We start from the raw sequence: 7,662 nt of genomic DNA on the forward strand, positions 1-7,662 counted from the left end.
GGTGGGGGCCGCGGGGGGGGGAACGCCCAGACGGGGCGTGGCCAGGCGGGCACAGGTGCGCCCAGCGGGCTGGAGCTGGAGAGCAGAGGCGAAGGAGCTCCGGCCCCGCTGCGAGAGGTGGGCACCCGCAGCTTCCCCACTCGGGCGCCCCCACCAGCAGTGCTGGGGAGTCGCTGAGGGACCCATTTCACAAACAGGAAGACCGGTTCAGGATGAAACCCCAAAGGGGATGGTGTTGCTGTGCTGTTGATTACAGAGAGGCAAGGCCCCTGTCCTGAGCCCAGCCAGGCCCTGGGAGGCCCCCACAAGGAGGCGGAGGGGGCTGGCCCAGGTCCACTCCGGGCAGCCCCTTGGTTCCCGGGCCACTGTGCACCCCAGCCCGGGTCAGTGGGGCCCTCTCTGGGCCCCGAAGAAGCCGCCCACACACCCCGCGGGGGAACCAGGGCTGAGTGGACACAGGGTGACCCGTGGCTGCGTCCTCCTGTGCCCGGGGCCGACTCCTCCCAGGTCAGTGGGGGTTAGCTAGGCCCACAGGAAGCAGGAAGGGGGTCGGGCAGGGAGGGGCTGCTGGCTTGGCACGGGGCATTTCTTGGGCGTGGGGAGCTTGGCCAGAGAGCAAAAGCACAGAGGTCTTTCCATTTCTCTGTGGTGACTCAGTAGTCCTGCCTTCCCCTCCCCCCAGTGCCTGCGTCAGCCCAGGAATGTGCCTGACCTGCACCTCCCCCACCCCACCCGTGTGCCCCAGCCCCCACTTGTCTTCCCTGTCAGGTGAGGCCCTGCCCTGCTCAGCCCACACCCTCCCCTGCTCTCCCCTGTCCTGGTCACCCACCCCGGGGACCCGGCCATGCCCATCTCCACACCCAGCCTGGTCTCCTGCCTCCAGGACTTCATTGGACGCTTGGCCCCCCCTGCCCCCGGAAGACCTGGCTCTGGATCCCAGCAGAGGGTCCACACGGGGGTCTGTGAGGCTCTGTCCCCAACCCCACGGTGACTCAGTTGCCTGGATGTGGGTTATGGGGGGGATGGCCTCTCCTGGGCCTCAGACTTCCCATCTGGATGGTGGACATTTGGCCAGACCCCAATTCTCCTTCCTCCAGACTGCGGAGGAGAACAGACAAGCCACGGTGCCTGAGCCCACAGGCCGGGACCTGGGAGGAGGCGGAAGGAGGCACCAGCGGTGGCTGGAGCCTGCCTGCCAGAGTGACCACCACACATGTCCGGACGTGACCTGCCTTGTCCACACGGGCCAGCGGGCTGCGTGCACACACACATGAGTGTTCGCCTGTTCACAAAGCTCACCCGCTGCTGTCTGAGCCGGATGCGGGCTGACCAGCCACTGGGGAGCTCTAGGATAGCCTCCCAGCCAGCTTGGGCCGCTCTAGGCTCCTGGGCCCTGGGGCACCCACGGCGCGGCCCCCAGCCCCGGGAAGCCCCTCGGCAGCACACAGCTCCACCTGGGGGGCAGCAGGAGTGAGCACGGAGGCAAGACACAGGGTATCTCCTGGCCAGAGCCCTCCCTTCTCTGCCTTCCTTTCCCGGGGTCACTTTCTGGGAACAGGGAAGCAGCCCTGAGGTGGAAGCTGGTCCAGCCACTTCTCTTGCTCTGTCCAGACCACCTCTCGCCGGGGCTGGGGGACAGGGACAGGGCAGGCCCTCCTGCAGTGGGCCCTCTGACCTCCCCCAGTCTGCGTTGGAGCCTAGACTCAGCCGGGGGGCGGGCAGCCCAGACTACAGCAGCCCCAAACCCTTCTTCCTTTAGCTGTCCTCCATTCCCCCCACCTCCCAGCATGTGATAAGGCAGGAAAGTCCTCCAGCCCAGGGTCGTGGCTCAGAGTCACCAGACTGTCCCCTTCCTCCCTCACAGGCTTGGCCAGCAGCCCCTGAATACTGACATTCCCCAGTGGACACCACTTCCTGAGCCCGGGTCCCTGGGGCCTCCATGCTCTGACTCTGCCACGTGTTGGGATCCAAGTGCCCAGGTGCCTCTCGGCACCCACCCCAGTCTGGCACTGGGGACACTTTGGGAGCCAGACCTGGGTCCTTCTGGCAAAAGCCACAGTGAGGGGAGTATGGAAGGCAGCACAGGCTGGAGGGGGCCTTCTGGGGCTCCTCTGATGGACTTGCCCTGCCCTGTCCAGCTCCCCTTCCAGCCTGTGGCCGCCATGATCTGCCTCTGCTCACAGGCCTGGGGCCACCCCCAGCAGCACGGAAAGGAGGGGGCCAGCTGAAGCATGAGTCCAGGGAGCCTTGGGCGCCAACTCGCGTCCCCCGGGTGCTGCGGACCACACAGGCCTCGGCCAGAGCGAATCTCGTCCTTCATGCACGAGCAGAACTTTGGGCCAGGCTGGACTTTCCTTGGAACCGCTGGCACTACCCCCAGGGCCCAGCGGAGACTCTCTCCCTGGCTGTCTTTTCCTGGTCCATTAAAGGGAGGACCCCCAGGGCCTGGGGCACACAGGCTCATCAGCTCTGCGCTGTGTGGGTGCCAGGGGCTGTCAGGGAGGGGCCAGAGCGAGCCTGACCTGAAATCATTGCCCATGTTGCCGGTGTCTCTCCCAGCCTGACCTGTTCTTGGGTGGAGTTCACGCCCTGGCAGTGACTCTCGTGTCTGCTTGGCTGGGCTGCTTGTCACCCCGGGCTTGCCCTGCCCCCGTGGGCCACTGCTGTGGTGGCTGTGAAAGCAGCGCCCACCAGGGGCTGAAGGGGGCGTGCGCTGAAGGGGGCATGCGTGAGCGTGCTGAGCACAGGCCAGCATGCAGCAGGCACTCACTAGATGCGCATCTCCATGGCCGTGCTGTGTCCTGAGCTCATGTTTGCTGGGACGGGCCCTGCGGGGCTCTGTGCTCTGCAGACTCTGGGGATCCATCTGTAGGGTTCCTCCATAGCCTGAGTGTGGTCTGAGTGGCCCAGGCCACAGCCCAGGGACTGTCCCCAGACAACGTCATCACTGCTGTAGGCCCTGGGCCCCAAGGCCCCCGAATCCCTCCGGGACTCAGGACACCAGCCCCTCCCCCTCCAAACGGCACAGCTCTGGTCCAACCCTTGGCTCTACTGTGGCCCCGGCCTGCACCCTGGCAGGCACAGGTGCTGAGAGCCCCCCACACCCTCCCTCTGTTCTCTGTCAGCCTCGGAGACTCAGCCAAGCCGGGCCTCCTCCTCCAGGAGGCCCCCACAGGGGACCCACTGCCCACACAGCTCCTGGACTGGGGCCAGCGAGAGCTGCACGCAAGTCAGAGGCAAACACAGGCTCAGCCAGCTTCCGGCTCCTCGGGGTCCCCCTCATGGCCCCTCTGCCTCTCCTCCTCGTCCGCGTGCTGGAGGTTGGAGCAGAGCGGGGCGAGGGGCCTGTCCAGCCTGGGCACCAACGGCACAGGCTGCTGGACTCTCCGTGGCTAGATTCTGAGAGGCTGCAGGCAGGGTGTGGAGTCCTCGCAGAGGGCCGCACCACCGCCCTGGCCCTGTGGACGGGCCTCCAGGTCACGCAGGAGGGGCCTGGGGCTGCCCTCTCCTAGTCCCAGCCAGCCGGGGCTCTTTGGCCTTGAGGGTCTCAGCGTGGTGGGGGTGGAGCTCCCAGGGTGTACCGGGCCTCCCCGTCCCAGGAAAACCCTGGACTCTCTGGATGAAACCCAGGGCTTGCACCCAGGACAGCAGCCAGACCCTCCACAGCCACGCCTATGAGAAGCCTACTGTGTGCACGGAAACCCTCATGCGCCTCTCACCGGATCCTCCTCCCGGGCCCATCCAAGGGTGGTCCGAGTCCCCACAGATGGGGAGGTCCAGGCAAGGAGAGGTTGGGGATGTGCCCACGGTTTTGGCGTGGATTAGTGGCAGAGCAGGGACATGGCCTGACTGGTGGGTGGGCCAGGCTGAGGCTCCTCAGCTTGGGTTAGAAGGGAAGGCCCCGCGGTGGAAGGAATTGGGGTGGGGGGCAGGAAGGGAAGGCCAAGAGGCGTGAAGGCTCAGCTAAGCGTCCGGGAAGCTGGTACAGCGCACACTGTGTGTACCACAGGGCTGCCCGAGCCTGACCCCAGGCCAGAGGTCTGTGAGGAGAGGACTCCTGTGTGGATGCTCCCACTGCCAAGGCTGGCTTTGGGGTCTCCGGTCCTGCTGCGCTTGGGTCCGCTCTGCTGGGGACCTGGCCTCTCTCCAGGTTAGGCCTGGACGCTCCCTGGGCTTCTTCGGTTTTTCAGGATCTCCTTGGCCGAGGGTGCAGTTAGCCGTTGCCAGGCCTCAGTGGCTTGTGGGATAAACACTCTTCGGTGGCAGTAGGTGGGGTGTCAAGCTCACGAATGCAGGCTGGCCCCGACCAAGGGTCAGGCCAGGCTGGGGTCTCCTGGGCAGGGAGGCCAGAGTTCACGCAGGCCACTGCTGCCCGCTGGCTCCCACTGATTTTCACCCCACCCCAGCCCGGGCCCTACCCTGGGTTGCCTTTGGGAAATGTTGCAAAACCCTGGCCCGGTTCTGCTGGCTCCCCTCCCTAGCGGGTGAGAGGCCACGCGGAGGTGAGGCGAGTGGAGGCCAGAGGGAAGGCCCTCCCCGCCTCGCCAGGCTGCAGCTGTGTGTCCGTGCTGGAGGAGGGGCAGGGCAGCCTTGCGGTGCTGCTCGCTGGCTGGGCCAGAGTCTCAGAGTTCTCCGGGCCCAGCTGGGGGCCGGGGCAGGAGTGGGCGCTGGTGCAAAGCTGACACTGTCTGGGAGCCAGAAAGCCAGGCAGGCTGGGGAGAGGACAGACCCGGGAAGGCCGAGGGTTCCTGCAGTGGGGGTGGAGGCCAGAGGGGCTGAGGGTGAGGGCTGTGACTGTGGGCCAGGTCACTGGGCCTCACCTGATGGCCAGCCCTGGGGGCAGGGGTGGCAGCACAGTCATGGAGGGTGGGCGCTGGGAAGACTGGTTGCAGAGGAAGTGGCTACTGGCCTGGCTGAGACTGGGCACAGGGAGGGATGCCAAGAGGAGCACAGGTGGGCTGGTGGGGGGACGCTGGGGAGATGGGACAGAACCACGGGCCTTGGCAATGGATGGGGGAAGATGAGGGACCCTCCAGGCCTGGCCTAGGTTGAGGGATATGAAGAGGCCAGGGCTGGGCTGAGCACGCCTGCAGGATGTTAGGGGCAGCTGGAAAAGGGCAGATTGAGGAGGCCTTAGTTGTTGGTATGGGGCCTGGTGCAAACAAGACTGCCAGGGGATGGGGAAGAAGGCCCAGGGCAGGCCTGAGACCCAGGAAGCCAGGAGGCCTGAGGATCCGGGGAAGCGTGGGGAAGCATTCCCCCAGTGTGTGCCCTCTCTCCTCATTCCCAGCTGCAATGATGCCCAGCTCTGTGGGTGTGTTCAGACACGTGTGAGAGTGCGTGTGTGTACATGTGTGATGTGGTATGCACAAGTGTACGTGTGAGACACAGACGGGTGGGTGACCCAGGCCATCTTCAGCTCACCCCCCCTCCTCCCTCGTTGTCCCGGAGACCAGCCTGGCTCCAGCCACCATGGCAACAGTGCAGCCCCTCCCTCCAGCAGGAGAGGGTGACCTACGGGGCCAGCTGTTTCCAGGGCCACGGGGCAGTCAGGGGTCCTCTGGTAGACTCTGCCCTGCTCTCCACGTCAGGAAACAGCTGCCTGGAGAGGACAGGAACTTGAAGAGGCACCTGGGTCTGGTGCAAGGCTGCCCCTCTCAGCAGGAAGGCCCAACGCATGGAGATGTCCACAGCACAGTGGCCTGAGCCCCAGACACCTTGAAGTGTGACGGGAGGCCAAGGGACAGGGCCTGGCTCTCTGTGGTCAGTGGTGCAGCAGGATAAGGACGCAGCACCTCAACCCCCGTTGGGACCACTGCTGGTGGCCTCCCCCAGCCATGTGCAGAGGTGTCCCCGGCCCTGCTGCTCACGGACTTGCTGGGCTGGGCCACACCTGCTTGTGGGCTCCACAGCCTACCATCAGAGCTCGAGGGGCTGCCGGCAGAACACACGCACCACCTCTTTCTGAAGAGGTGTGAGTGCATGCTGCTCTGAGTTTGGGGAGACTCAAGGTCTTCAGATCAAAACTCAGGAGCTGGGGAGGGCGCTCCCCAGGATGCTGGCTTCCCAAGGCCGACTTCCAAGACCAGGGTGGTCCCACTAGGCACACAGGGCACGTGAGGAGGACTGGCCTGGAGGCTCACACGAGGGGCTGGGGTACCACTAGGTAGGCCACTGGAGACCTCAGTTCCTGTCGATGGAGTCAGGCCTGCCTCAGAACCACATCTTGCCATGGTAATCACCTAGACCCAGAAGAGCCTCCCTCATTCCCACCCTCCCCTGCCCCAGCACAGGCCATAGGTCCGGAAACAGCTCGTTCTCTGGGGAGGCAGGCTCTGGGACCCTCTGCTGGTTCTCGGAAGGTCCCGCAAGTGGACGATACCCCCTCCTCTCTTGTAGGTGCTGTGTGGATTCAGCCAAAGGGGTGGGCTCCTGCCGCCTACCTTGGCTCAGACCCCCTGGGGGACCCTGCCCTCACAGGCCCCTGCTGCAGGAGGATGGGGATAGAGCTCCTGGGAAGCCAGAACCTAAGAGCTTTCTGACCTGGGACAGGAACATTGTCGGTGAAGGGCAGTGACGGGGTGGAGCTTGGGGGAGGCTGGGTGTCCGAGCGAGCGAGCCAGCAGGCCCCTCAGGCAGGTGAGTGTGTTTGGGGCACACCTGAAGGCTGTAGCTGCCACAGTTAGACCCCAGCCCGGCCCGCAGGCACCACAAAGGCCTCACACAGCACCCGCAGCGCCAGCACCTTGGCCTCCCGGCTACCCCAACCCTCAAACCTCTGTGAGATACGGAAGGAGCCCCCCGGTGTATGGCTCTTCCGTGGCTACTGCAGCGGGCAGACAGCGGCTCACAGCGAGCAGCTCAGGCTGATGACCTTGGGCCGAGGTCAGCACACCTAAGGGCAGACCGCGCCCCACAGGTGATTCTGTGTAGTACTGAAGGTCCAAGGGGACCTAGGCTGTCTCGGGCCCCGACTGCCGTGGTCAAGGCAGAGTCCCTAGTGAAGGCGGCCAGCCGCTGGGCCTGGAGAACAGCCAGATGGGTGGAGAGCAGGGCCGGGTGCTCCAGGTATGGGGACAGCAGAGCAAAGGTTCCAAGGAGGGGGAGGCGTGGCCAGGTGGGGACCTCGGGCTGCGGGCTTGAGGTCAGTCAAGCCCCGGTCAGAACGGCGGCCCCGGGGTGAGCAGAGGGCGCCCAGGGCAGGGTCAACTTTTAGCCCACGCCAGGGGCTGCGAGTCCCCGAGCGCGGACGCTCAGCCGGGTCCCCGCGGGGGCGATACCGCCTCCGCGCGCTCGGCCAGCTGCGCGCGAGGGTGCGCGGACCGCCAGAGACCCACTCGCACGGCCCGAGGCACACGGGGGACGCCTCCGGGACTCCCGCCTCAGCTCGGGACCCCGCGTTCACGACAGCCCGCGCGATCGAACCGCCCGCTCCGGGAACGGCTGAGGTGGGCGCGCGTTCCGCCGGTGACCTTCCCCGGCACGGCCTGGGGCGGGACTGGAGAGGCCCCGCCCCGCCCACGCGCCGCCATTGGCTGGGACTTAGGGGCCCTTTGGAAACCCCGGCTACCATTGGCTCCCGCGACCCCGCCCCACACGCCTCGGCCACCGCCCGCGCAGGACCTGCGCGTGCGCGGTGTGTGTGTGTGTGCGCGCGCGCGG

General features: G+C 66.1%; 1 long non-coding RNA gene across 1 annotated transcript; it reads left to right on the top strand.

Annotated features, from left to right (window-relative positions):
- Positions 1-29: 29 nt before the first annotated feature.
- On the top strand, positions 30-7,656 carry LOC117796404. Its single transcript, XR_004620890.1, has 3 exons — positions 30-507; positions 683-768; positions 884-7,656. It is a non-coding gene; the product is annotated as an uncharacterized LOC117796404 (long non-coding RNA).
- Positions 7,657-7,662: the final 6 nt, after the last annotated feature.

This window comes from Ailuropoda melanoleuca, chromosome 15, assembly GCF_002007445.2.
Source record: "Ailuropoda melanoleuca isolate Jingjing chromosome 15, ASM200744v2, whole genome shotgun sequence".
NCBI classification, from domain to species: domain Eukaryota; kingdom Metazoa; phylum Chordata; class Mammalia; order Carnivora; family Ursidae; genus Ailuropoda; species Ailuropoda melanoleuca.